The 13,616-nt window shown below is 47.0% G+C and overlaps 1 protein-coding gene across 2 annotated transcripts in view; it reads right to left on the bottom strand.

Moving 5' to 3' along the window:
• The window catches only part of VWA8 (von Willebrand factor A domain containing 8), a 670,166-nt gene extending 658,133 nt beyond the window's left edge, over positions 1-12,033 (bottom strand). For both annotated transcript variants that reach the window (XM_073580317.1, XM_073580318.1), the window contains exon 1: positions 11,915-12,033. The gene's annotated coding sequence lies outside the window, so the exon portion shown is untranslated. The remainder of the gene's footprint in view (positions 1-11,914) is intronic.
• Positions 12,034-13,616: the final 1,583 nt, after the last annotated feature.

Raw genomic sequence — 13,616 nt, 5'->3', positions numbered from 1 at the left:
GAGTTACGCATCCGGGGATGAAGATTGTGGGCCAGGAGCACTGAATGCATACCGCGATCTCCGACACAAGATACCTATCCAGTATTGTCGCGGGGTCTCTTCGGGCCGGAGGCCAGGACATGAATCCTCCGGCGCATGCATATAGTGCCCTTCAGGAGCCATTTTGTTGGTGGGCGGAAATTATTGAAATAAGCCCGGGATGTCAGGAGAGGGCGGGTTCCGGCGCCTGTGAAGTCCACGCTTTCCGGCACCATTTTTATAGCTACGTCAGCGGAGCAATTCAGCCACTTTCTACTGAATATATATAGAAAATAAATCAGCGCAGCAATCAAACCACTTTTTACTAAATATATATAGCAGCACATGACAGGATGGGAGTGCAGGATGTGAGCACCACATGACAGGATGGGGACCCAGGATGGGAGCAACACATTATAGAATAGGGGCGCAGGATGGGATTAGCACATGACAGGATGGGGGCGCAGGATGGGATCAGCACATTACAAAATGGGGGGCGCAGGATGGGATCAGCACATTACAAAATGGGGGGCGCAGGATGGGAGCAGCACATGACATGATTGGGGCGCAGGATGGGAGCAGCACATGACAAGATGAGGGCACAGGAAGAGAGTAGCACATGACAAGATGGAGGCGCACAAAACAGGATGAGGGCACAGGACAGGAATGGGGCTCAGGATAGGAGCAGCATATGACCAGATGGGGGCGCAAGATGGTAGCAGCACGACAAGATTAGGGCACAGGATGGAGGCAGCACATACCAGGATGGAGACCATATACCAATATAAATGCTCGCCACCCGGGCGTAGAACGGGTTGAATAGCTAGTTTACAATAATCCCTGGAGTCAGATTCTCCTGCAGATCAGTGTCCGGCCCATAGACCTTAACAGCTCATTTACTTATAGAAAACGTGGATTTCTCTGCAATAAGACATCGGATGGCAGAAATAAAGGTATCATTTTATTCAGCTTCCTATGACCTACATCTCCATATAGACAACTTGGGACAGTTGATTCTACTGCCATGTTCTTCTATGGGTATAACTGCAAATTGCTTGTAAAAACAAGTAACTTTGCAACTTATTAAAAAAACTATCCAATATTGCTTGTGAGCACAAAACTAATGCTGGCTGTGTCGTACTGAAGTGCCAAGGGCCCACTAGTAGTCAACTCCAGGGCCCCACTTTTCAGCTACATGCTAATGTGACATCATCCTTAATCAAGAATGTATATACAATGAACTGGGTAGATTGATAAATTAATAAGATGTCGCCTTTGTCTGTACACAGTGATTCAAGTGCAGAGTGCTAAGTACTGCTCATCTAAGAAGGTGGTAGCCCACTCCCGCACAGAGGCCCACCGGAGGATTCTCCTGTGGTCCAGTCCAAGCCTGCTGGTGGGGATCACTGATCCACACTTCTGATCCGGCCAGCTTCAGTGCTCCTCCAATGCTGCAAAGACAAATCTGCCATATAGTAGCATGGAAGGGCGCACGTCTGTGGCAGCGACGCGACAACGCCGCTGATCTGAGCTGTTAAGGCCTGTTTCACACATCAGTTTTTCCTGTCAGTCTAAATACGCCAAAATAGCAGAAACCGGATCCGCAGGCGGACTGACAGAAATGGGGGACAGCGGGTCGGCAGATGTACGGATCCGCCGATGGTAAAAATTTAAAGGAACCGCGCCTGGGGAAAAAGAAAAAAAAATCAAAAATTAATACCGGCGGATGTAGTGGTATCCGGAAGAGAGCCGGCATCTGCGGTGATCGATAATTTCGCACGATGCCATGAGGGAGGGGATTGGGCAGAAATGGAGGAGAGAGTGAGAATTTTCATCCAGCAGCGAGACTTGATTCAGGGTTAAAGGGGGAAAATGCGGATCCGGACAGCAAAAAAAAGTTGCATGGTCCGTTCGGTTATCTCAGCAGACGCCACACTTTTGGCGGATCCGCACAAATACAGACGCAATGGATGATCATCAGCCAAAATCTGCCGATAATGAAAGTCAATGGGGAAAAAAACGGATCCGCAAATAAAAATGGCGGATCCGTTTTTTTTGGCAAATCGGCGGATCGTGACTGATTGTGAAAAACTGAAGTGTGAAACAGGCCTAACAGGAAGATATCACCCACAGCGCGAGGGGAGCGGTGTGCCCCTGAATGGGTAGACCCTGGCACAGTATTCACTCACATGGAGATAGTGAGCTAAGAAATAATATATCAAACAGCTGCACAACCTCATAAGACATAGATTAATGTTATTTATATACCATTCATTGGACAATTAACAAAACTGCAATCTCGAGGAAAATGTCATGTTAGATTCCAGAGCGTGGGGTCTCACTGATCCTGTAGAACCAGGAGAGGTCGGGGCAGGCAGCCACAGGACGGATGGAAATGAGTCGTATAGTGGGAAACCAGCACGATCAGGATACAGGATACCTCTCATTTTATTAGGAAACATCGTGATGTTACTCTGCCCTCTGGGGCCTTGTTGGTCACTTGCGATGTAGAATCGCTTTACTCTAATATTGACCATTTTGATGGCATCACTGCAGTACTGTATTTTTTTGATCAGATAGTTCATTCGGATAGAATGCACGATTCATTCATTGTGGATCTGTTAGGTTTTGTGATGAAGCATAATTTCTTCCTTTTTGACAGGTCTTATTTTCTCCAGACCTCCGGTGTGGCTATGGGGGCCAGATGTGCCCCGGTTTTGGCTAATTTGTTTCTCGGATGGTGGGAGGCCACTCGGGTATATGTGACACAAATGTTCAGAGATAAAGTGCGACTTTGGTCGCGCTTTATCGACGATATTTTTTTCATTTGGACTGGTACGGTAGAGGAATGTGATATCTATATGAGATTATTGAATTCCAAACCATACAACATTGTGCTCACTTATACTGTGTCCTCTGTTTCAGTTAACTTCTTGGATCTTACGGTCTCTAATATCAATGGGGGCATCTCTACAAGACTATTTAGAAAACCTACTGCTACAAATAGCCTTTTGGACTATACAAGTTTTCATCCAGCCCATACGAGAAATGGGGTGCCCATAGGGCAATTTTTGAGAGTACGAAGAAACTGCACATCAGAGGTAGTGTTTCGTGAGGAGGCTGCACAATTAACGAAGCGCTTTTCACGAGCTTATCAGCGAGCGAATGGTACTACGCAGGACTCTCTCCTGGTTACTCATGACAAGATTCGGAGTGTGATGCCCCGGTTCATTACGCAATATAATAGTCAGTGGTCACAGGTGAGAGAAGTGATTGGGAGACATTGGGGTATACTTACGACGGACTTGCAGACGTCTGCTCTGGTGCCGGAACGGCCCTGTATAACAGCAAGGAGGGCTCCAAACTTTAAGGATATTTTAACAAAAAGTCACTATATGAGACCAGTAATTGGGTTGGAAAGGGGAATAATGCTTAGGGGCTCATTTGCATGTGGCAATTGTACCATATGCCCCCATATGCATTCCATCAGGGATTATTTTGTGAACCCAAGAGACGGCACTAGACATAGGTTAAGGTCATATATGAACTGCAAAACTACTTGTGTGGTTTATGCATTAATCTGTCCATGTCATCAGGTTTACGTTGGTCAAACTTCTCAGGAATTACGCCGGAGGATCCAGAAGCATTTCTCAACAATCAACCTGGCACGTATTGATCAAACCAAGGGCAAGGTGTTGACATCTGTGGTGTCACGGCACCGCCAGACTCAGGGCCTGCTGTCCCGGCCTCGGCCAGTAGGAGGCGCCGGACTATCACATCACCGTCAGACTCAGGGCTTGCTGTCCCGGCCTCGACCACTAGGAGGCGCCGGACTGTCCTATCACCGTCTGACCCGCGGCCTGCAGTCTCGGCCTTGGTCTCTGGGAGGCGTTGTGCTTCAACCCCGAGTGATGGCGGCGATAGTCATGAGGCTCCTGCGCAGGCGTCCGCTGGATGCAGGCTTCGCTCCTCGGTCAGTCATGAAGGGGCTGGTGCAGTACCATCCAGCCTGGTCCTGGGGGCAGTCCGGATGACATCACCAGCCCACGGGCCTGTAAGGGATGACCTGATCCCTCAAATACCTTGGGACTGCTCTTGCAGGCCGCCGGATATATTCTTGGTTCCCCTGCGTGTTACTGTGTGAATTACTGTTGACTGACTCTGACTTTTGCCTGGACTTCTGACCCTTCTTCTGCCTAACGATTCTGTACCTCTGCGACTCTCCTGGTTTATGACACTGACTTCGGCCTGGATTCTGACTCTGCTTCTGCCTAACGATTCTGTACCTCTGCGACTCTCCTGGTTTATGACACTGACTTCGGCCTGGATTCTGACTCTGCTTCTGTCTAACGATTCGGTACCTCTGCGACTCTCCTGGTTTACGACTCTGGCTTCGACCTGGTATCTGTCTTTGCTGCTGTCTACCGTTGTTATACCATTTCTGCCTGAATGGTTTAGTCTCAGATATCATTGCCTTTGTGCCCTGTGTTGGAACACCTTTCTGGCGACCGTCCTGCTCTGGTCATTGCTCCTATTCAGACAGCACCTCCTGGGCTCTGCTATAAATCCAGATCCCTGTATAGGGGTAAAGGGTATCAGTGTTTCTCGGGGTGTTGTCCGACTGCAGCCCAGACCGCAGGCAGACGCCACATGTGGCAGCCCATTTCTTGAACCACCATGCTGGTAAGATTGCTGGTACTATGGTGGTCGCATTGGAGAAAATATCATTATCCAATAGGGGGGGTTCACCCAGAAAGCTATTATTACAAACGGAGTCCAGATGGATTTTTAATTTGGACTCACTGAGCCCAAGGGGTCTAAATGAGGAGCTCTTATTTACTGGATTTCTGGGATGAATATTTATGATATTCTCTTCTCTCCCCTCATGCAGTTATCCTATTGGACATCACTTCTCATGGGGAAGATGGTTACCCCTTACCTCATTGGAATCTCAGTCTGGATATATTGTGTTAGGTCTTCGTTCTCTTATATGTAACTAAAATCTGAATAAAGTTGTACTGTACTGATTCATATGGTTCTAATTGATAGGTTTACACGATGTCTCTGTAGTCTCTTTGAGATATTCCTTATCATTATCTTCTGTTTTCTGTATAGTTGGAGTCTGATGTGAGGGGGGTTTTATCATCATATTATCATTTTTGGCTGTGAGGTTTTACCTTATACATTGCTTGGGACATTAATCCCTTTATGGATTTTCTATCTAGTTCTATTGTATATTGTGACCTTGGAATAATATGGTGGATCCCTAGGTTTGAGCTCATGGGGACCATTGGGTTGGACCTGGGGATAGGTAGCCATTGTTATATTTTTAATGTCTTTTATGACATGTACCGTGTTCATGCTTCACATTAACTCTAATTAGCTTATGGCTCCTTTTCATGTTGTGACCCCCTCCCTATGTGTTTCTGTCTGTCTCATTGTTGTGTCTGTTCTTCATGTTTCATGCTCTTGTGAGCACTGTGTGTCGTTGGAGCTGCAGCCTCGCGCCCGGGTGTGGGTTACAGCTCGGTGCTGACCTTGATTGACTTCTTTGGCCAGCATGTGGGGGCGTGAGGCTTGCGTTTCAGGGGAGAACTCCATGCGTCTCACTGGACGCAGGTGCGAAAAAGAAGGAAAAGGAGAAGGAAAAGGAAAAGAAAAAAAAAATTTTTTTTTAACACCTTCCTGACATGAGACGTACTATCCCGTCCATGGGACCCGGGCCTCTATGCCCATGGACGGGATAGTACGTCTAGCGCGATCAGCGGCGCCCACGTGGTGAGCGCCGCTGATCGCGGCCGGGTGTCAGCTGATTATCACAGCTGACACCCGGCACAATGTGTCAGGGGCGGCCACGGACCGCCCCTGACACGTTAACCCCTTGCACACCGCGATCGAACATGATCGCGGTGTACCGGGGGTTAAAGGGAAGCATCGGCAGGGAGGGGGCTCCCTCCGTGCTTCCCTGAGCCCCCCACGGCAGCGCAATGTGCAGCGCTGCTGCGGGGGACTCCTTTCCTCCAGGCCCCCGGATCCAAGATGGCGACGGGGGCCTTCGGGGGCCTGAGGAAGCTGGCTTTCTCAGTGCCTGCAAAGCGCAGGCATGAGGAAGCCTTCTGCAGTGCCTGTGTCAGATCGCTGATCTGTCACAGTGATCTGTGATGTGACAGATCAGCGATCTGTCACAGGACAGTGATGTCCCACCTGGGACTATTTAATAAAGTAAAAAAAAAAATTAAAAAAAAGTGTTAAAATAATAAAAAAAAAAAAATCGCCAAATAAATTAGAAAAAAAAAAAAAAATATTCCCCCAATAAATCCATTTTTTGGAAATAATAAAAAAAAAAAAAACAATAAAAGTACACATATTAGGTATCGCCGCGTCCGTAATGACCCGCCCTATAAAACTGTCCCATTAGTTAACCCCTCTGGCGAACCCCTTAAAAAATAAAAATAAAAAACGAAGCAAAAAATAATGATTTATTATCATACCGCCAAACAAAAAGTGTAATAACGCGCGATCAAAAAGACGCATATAAATATCCATGGTACCGCTGAAAACGTCATCTTGTCCCGCAAAAAACGAGCCGCCACACAGCATCATCAGCGAAAAAATAAAAAAGTTATAGCTCACAGAATAAAGCGATGCAAAAATAATTATTTTTTATATAAAATAGTTTTCATTGCATAAAACCGACAAAAACATAAAAAAATGACATAAATGAGGTATCGCTGTAACCGTACTGACCCGAAGAATAAAACCGCTTTATCAATTTTACCGCACGCGGAACAGTGTAAACGCACCCCCCCAAAAGAAATTCATGAAACGCTGGTTTTTGTTCATTCTGTGTCCCAAAAATAGGAATAAAAAGCGATCAAAAAATGTCACGTGCCCGAAAATGGTACCAATACAAACGTCAACTCGTCCCGCAAAAAATAAGACCTCACATGACTCGGTGGGTCAAAATACGGAAAAATTATAGCTCTCAATATGTGGTGATGCAAAAACTATTTTTACAATAAAAAGCGTCTTTTAGCGTATGACAGCTGCCAAACATAAAAACCCGCTATAAATAGTAAATAATAAAATTAAACCCCCCGTCATCACCCCCTTAGTTAGGGAAAAATAATAAAATTTAAAAAAAAAGTATTTATCTCCATTTTCCCGTTAGGGCTAGGGCTAGGGTTAGGGCTAGGGTTAGGGCTAGGGTTAGGGCTAGGGCTAGGGTTAGGGCTAGGGTTAGGGCTAGGGTTAGGGCTCATGTTTCTGGAAAAAATACGATTTTTTTATTTTCATGCCCTGGCATTATAAACTTCTGTGAAGCTCTTGGGGGTTCAAAGTGCTCACCTCACATCTAGATAAGTTCCTTAGTGGATCTAGTTTTCAAAATGGGGTCATTTGTGGGGGGTTTCCACTGTTTAGGTACATTAGGGGCTCTCCAAAGGCAACATGACACCCGCAGACCATTCCATCAAAGTCTGCATTACAAAACGTCACTACTTCCCTTCCGAGCCCCGACGTGTGCCCATACAGTAGTTTTCTCCCACATATGGGGTATCAGCATACTCAGGACAAATTGGACAACAACTTTTGGGGTCCAATTTCTCCTGGTACCCTTGGGAAAATTAAAAAATGGTGACTAAAAGATCATGTTTGTGGAAAAAATACGAATTTTTTATTTTCACGCCCGGGCATTATAAACTTATGTGAAGCACTGGGGGGGTCAAAGTGCTCACCACACATCTAGATAAGTTCCGTAGGGGGTCTAGTTTCCAAAATGGTGTCATTTGTGGGGGGTTTCCACTGTTTTGGTACATCAGGAGTTTTCCAAACGCGACATGGTGTCCGATCTCAATTCCAGCCAAAAACGTCAAATGGCGCTGCTTCCCTTCCGAGCTCTGCCATGCGCCCAAATAGTGGTTTACCCCCACATGTGGGGTATCAGCGTACCCAGGACAAATTGCACAATAACTTTTACGGTCCTGTTACCCTTGGAAAAATAAGAATTGAGGGTGAAAAGATCATTTTTGTGGAAAAAATATGATTTTTTAATTGTATGGCTTTATGTTATAAACTTCTGTGAAGCCCATGGGGGTTCAAAGTTCTCACCACACATCTAGATAAGTTCCTTAGGGGGTCTAGTTTCCAAAATGGTGTCATTTGTGGGGGGTTTCCACTGTTTTAGTACATCAGGGGTTTTCCAAACGCGACATGGTGTCCGATCTCAATTCCAGCCAAAAACGTCAAATGGCGCTGCTTCCCTTCCGAGCTCTGCCATGCGCCCAAATAGTGGTTTACCCCCACATGTGGGGTATCAGCGTACTCAGGACAAATTGCACAATAACTTTTAGGGTCCTGTTACCCTTGGAAAAATAAGAATTGAGGGTGAAAAGATCATTTTTGTGGAAAAAATATGATTTTTTAATTGTATGGCTTTATGTTATAAACTTCTGTGAAGCCCATGGGGGTTCAAAGTTCTCACCACACATCTAGATAAGTTCCTTAGGGGGTCTAGTTTCCAAAATGGTGTCATTTGTGGGGGGTTTCCACTGTTTTGGTACATCAGGGGTTTTCCAAACGCGACATGGTGTCCGATCTCAATTCCAGCCAAAAACGTCAAATGGCGCTGCTTCCCTTCCGAGCTCTGCCATGCGCCCAAATAGTGGTTTACCCCCACATGTGGGGTATCAGCGTACTCAGGACAAATTGCACAATAACTTTTAGGGTCCTGTTACCCTTGGGAAAATAAAAATTGGGGTGAAAAGATCATTTTTGTGGAAAAAATATGATTTTTTAATTGTACCGCTGTACGTTATAAACTTCTGTAAAGCCCTTGTGGGTTCAAAGTTCTCACCACATATCTAGATAAGTTCCTTGGGGGGTCTAGTTTCCAAAATGGGGTCACTTGTAGGGGGTTTCCACTGTTTAGGTACATCAGGGACTCTCCAAACGTGACATGGCGTCCAATCTGAATTCCAGCCAATTTTGCATTGAAAAAGTCAAACGGCGCTCCTTCCATTCTGAGCTCTGCCATGCACCGAAACAGTGGTTCCCCCCCACATATCAGGTATCTGCGTACTCAGGACAAATTGCACAATAACTTTTGCAGTCCAATTTCTCCTGTTACCCTTGGTAAAATAAAAAAAATTGAACCTGAAGTATTTTTTTTATGAAAAAAAGTTAGATGTTCATTTTTTTTTTAAATATTCAAAAAAAATTCCTGTGACGCACCTAAAGGGTTAATAAACTTCTTGAATGTGGTTTTGAGCACTTTAAGGGGTGCAGTTTTTAGAATGGTGTCACTTTTGGGTATTTTCTATCATATAGACCCCTCAAAGTGGCTTCAAATATGATGTGGTCCTAAAAATAAAATGGTGTTGTAAAAATGAGAAATCGCTGGTCAACTTTTAACCCTTATAACTTCCTAACAAAAAAAAATTTTGGTTCCAAAATTGTGCTGATGTAAACATGTGGGAAATGTTAGTTATCAAGTTTTTTGTGTGCCGTATCTCTGTGATTTAAGGGCATAAAAATTCAAAGTTGGAAAATTGCGAAATTTTCAAAATTTTCGCCAAATTTCCGTTTTTCTCACAAATAAACGCAAGTTATTTGAATGAAATTTTACCACTAACATGAAGTACAATATGTCACGAGAAAACAATGTCAGAATCACCGGGATCCATGGAAGCGTTCCAGAGTTATGACCTCATAAAGGTACAGTGGTCAGAATTGTAAAAATTGGCCCGGTCATGAACGTGCAAACCACCCTTGGGGGTGAAGGGGTTAAAGAAAATTTTTTTGAAGGGTTTTTTTTTTTTTCCTCCCGTTTTATCAACACTCCTCACACAGCTCATTGCGCATGCGCGGCGGCCATGTTCCTTCAGTGACCGGGACGCCGGTCTTTTTGTAGTGATTGGAACTTTTGGATGGGGGCAGTTCACCTGTGGTGCATGTGCGGGTCATTTGAGTCTTAGTAAGGTATATAAGGCTGTTGGATCATGATCAGTGTACTTCCCCTGATGAAGCCGCATGGGTTGCGGCGATATGCGTGGGGTATGATCCTGGGTGTAGCACCCACTTGGTTATAGCTGTATTTTCACTGCGACCTTATTATTGGTTGCTCTGGAGTAATTTTTGTGTGGTACAATTGAATATTGGATTGTGGGCATTGGCCATATTGCTGTTGGCTTATTATGGCCTGTGTGCCCTAACCAGTGAATATTTAGGGACACATGCATGGAATTATTTCATGCAGCGATTGTGCAATATTAGGGCCCTTGGTCTCCATGAGCAGGTTTATGGGGTGGTTGTTGTGATTAATTGCAGTGAGGTTGGACCACATGGTTCATATACAGGTTATTACAGCATAATCTATAATTGTGATATGCCATACTTCACTTTTATATATTGTGGGATGCTTCATATGTTTTTAATTGTATTGCTGCATCAATAAAACATTGTTTTTGTACTGGTTCAGTGTGCGCTATTTGCAGTGGTTCTTTTTCTTCTCTTCTCTTTGTCTGTACACAGTGATTCAAGTGCAGAGTGCTAAGTACTGCTCATCTAAGAAGATGGTAGCCCACTCCCGCACAGAGGCCCACCGGAGGATTCTCCTGTGGGCCAGTCCAAGCCTGCTGGTGGGGATCACTGATCCACACTTCTGATCTGGCCAGCTTCAGTGCTCCTCCAATGCTGCAAAGACAAATCTGCCGTATAGTAGCATGGAAGGGCGCACGTCTGTGGCAGCGACGCGACAACGCCGCTGATCTGAGCTGTTAAGGCCTGTTTCACACATCAGTTTTTCCTGTCAGTCTAAATACGCCAAAATAGCAGAAACCGGATCCGCAGGCGGACTGACAGAAACGGGGGACAGCGGGTCGGCGGATATACGGATCCGCCGATGACAAAAATTTAAAGGAACCGCTCCTGGGGAAAAAGAAAAAAAAATCAAAAATTAATACCGGCGGATGTAGTGGTATCCGGAAGAGAGCCGGCATCTGCGGTGAGCGATCATTTCGTGCGATGCCATGAGGGAGGGGATTGGGCAGAAATGGAGGAGAGAGTGAGAATTTTCATCCAGCAGCGAGACTTGATTCAGGGTTAAAGGGGGAAAATGCGGATCCGGACAGCAAAAAAAAGTTGCATGGTCCGTTCGGTTATCTCAGCAGACGCCACACTTTTGGCGGATCCGCACAAATACAGACGCAATGGACGATCATCAGCCAAAATCTGCCGATAATGAAAGTCAATGGGGAAAAAAACGGATCCGCAAATAAAAATGGCGGATCCGTTTTTTTACGCAAATCGGCGGATCGTGACTGATTGTGAAAAACTGAAGTGTGAAACAGGCCTAACAGGAAGATATCACCCACAGCGCGAGGGGAGCGGTGTGCCCCTGAATGGGTAGACCCTGGCACAGTATTCACTCACATGGAGATAGTGAGCTAAGAAATAATATATCAAACAGCTGCACAACCTCATAAGACATAGATTAATGTTATTTATATACCATTCATTGGACAATTAACAAAACTGCAATCTCGAGGAAAATGTCATGTTAGATTCCAGAGCGTGGGGTCTCACTGATCCTGTAGAACCAGGAGAGGTCGGGGCAGGCAGCCACAGGACGGATGGAAACCAGCACGATCACTCGTGGCCACATAGTGTCCATCCCTGAGGCGACCCGCAGATCTGGAGCCATGTGCTGCTGCCCCCGAACATAACACCAGAGCCTTCTACCCTCAGAGTCCCCATATACACATTACATGCCGGCAGTATACGCTGTGCCAGTGTGAAGGGGCACCGTACAGTGACGGCGCAGCACTATCAGCACAGCTGGCAGCGCCGGCACCTGACGAGCCCGTGTTGCCCGGGTCCCACCGCCTCCGCTCCTCACTCTGTCACTCTGTGTCCTCCACGACCCAGGTTCTGGTGTCACCGGCACATGAGCTACGGGGGAAGGAGAATCCAGAGCACAAAGTCCGCCCGGAAACTCTTCCCCCTGTCATGTGCAGCAACAGCGAACCACAACATCATCTCGGTGACGTCGGGCAACACGTGACTGCACAGTGCTCAGTACCCGCCAGCGCCGGTGTAGTACGGAACTGAGGAGGCTGCAGTTGTATAGTCACTGGGAGAGAACAGCGAGGGGTCCGGCCCAGAATGTACAGGCTCCAAGTGGGTCCTCTCTGCACCCACACATCCTAGCCTGTACACTAGTGAGGCCATTACACTGTACGGGCACCTGGTGGGTCCTCTCTGCACCCACACATCCTAGCCTGTACACTAGTGAGGCCATTACACTGTACGGGCTCCAAGTGGGTCCTCTCTGCACCCACACATCCTAGCCTGTACACTAGTGAGGCCATTACACTGTACGGGCTCCAAGTGGGTCCTCTCTGCACCCATACATCCTAGCCTGTACACTAGTGAGGCCATTACACTGTACGGGCACCTGGTGGGTCCTCTCTGCACCCATACATCCTAGCCTGTACACTAGTGAGGCCATTACACTGTACGGGCTCCAAGTGGGTCCTCTCTGCACCCACACATCCTAGCCTGTACACTAGTGAGGCCATTACACTGTACGGGCTCCAAGTGGGTCCTCTCTGCACCCATACATCCTAGCCTGTACACTAGTGAGGCCATTACACTGTACGGGCTCCAAGTGGGTCCTCTCTGCACCCACACATCCTAGCCTGTACACTAGTGAGGCCATTACAATGTACGGGCTCCTGGTGGGTCCTCTCTGCACCCACACATCCTAGCCTGTACACTAGTGAGGCCATTACAATGTACGGGCACCTGGTGGGTCCTCTCTGCACCCACACATCCTAGCCTGTACACTAGTGTGGCCATTACACTGTACGGGCTCCTGGTGGGTCCTCTCTGCACCCATACATCCTAGCCTGTACACTAGTGAGGCCATTACAATGTACGGGCTCCTAGTGGGTCCTCTCTGCACCCACACATCCTAGCCTGTACACAAGTGAGGCCATTACAATGTACGGGCACCTGGTGGGTCCTCTCTGCACCCACACATCCTAGCCTGTACACTAGTGAGGCCATTACACTGTACGGGCTCCTGGTGGGTCCTCTCTGCACCCATACATCCTAGCCTGTACACTAGTGAGGCCATTACACTGTACGGGCTCCAAGTGGGTCCTCTCTGCACCCATACATCCTAGCCTGTACACTAGTGAGGCCATTACAATGTACGGGCACCTGGTGGGTCCTCTCTGCACCCACACATCCTAGCCTGTACACTAGTGAGGCCATTACACTGTACGGGCTCCTGGTGGGTCCTCTCTGCACCCATACATCCTAGCCTGTACACTAGTGAGGCCATTACAATGTACGGGCTCCAAGTGGGTCCTCTCTGCACCCATACATCCTAGCCTGTACACTAGTGAGGCCATTACAATGTACGGGCACCTGGTGGGTCCTCTCTGCACCCACACATCCTAGCCTGTACACTAGTGAGGCCATTACACTGTACGGGCTCCTGGTGGGTCCTCTCTGCACCCATACATCCTAGCCTGTACACTAGTGAGGCCATTACAATGTACGGGCTCCTAGTGGGTCCTCTCTGCACCCAC

The sequence above is a fragment of the Dendrobates tinctorius genome, unplaced genomic scaffold (genome assembly GCF_039654945.1).
Source record: "Dendrobates tinctorius isolate UK_male_01 unplaced genomic scaffold, ASM3965494v1 ptg000064l, whole genome shotgun sequence".
Lineage (NCBI taxonomy): Eukaryota > Metazoa > Chordata > Amphibia > Anura > Dendrobatidae > Dendrobates > Dendrobates tinctorius.
The sequence above is the reverse complement of the archived record's forward strand: the minus strand, read 5'-3'. Positions and strand labels throughout refer to the sequence as shown.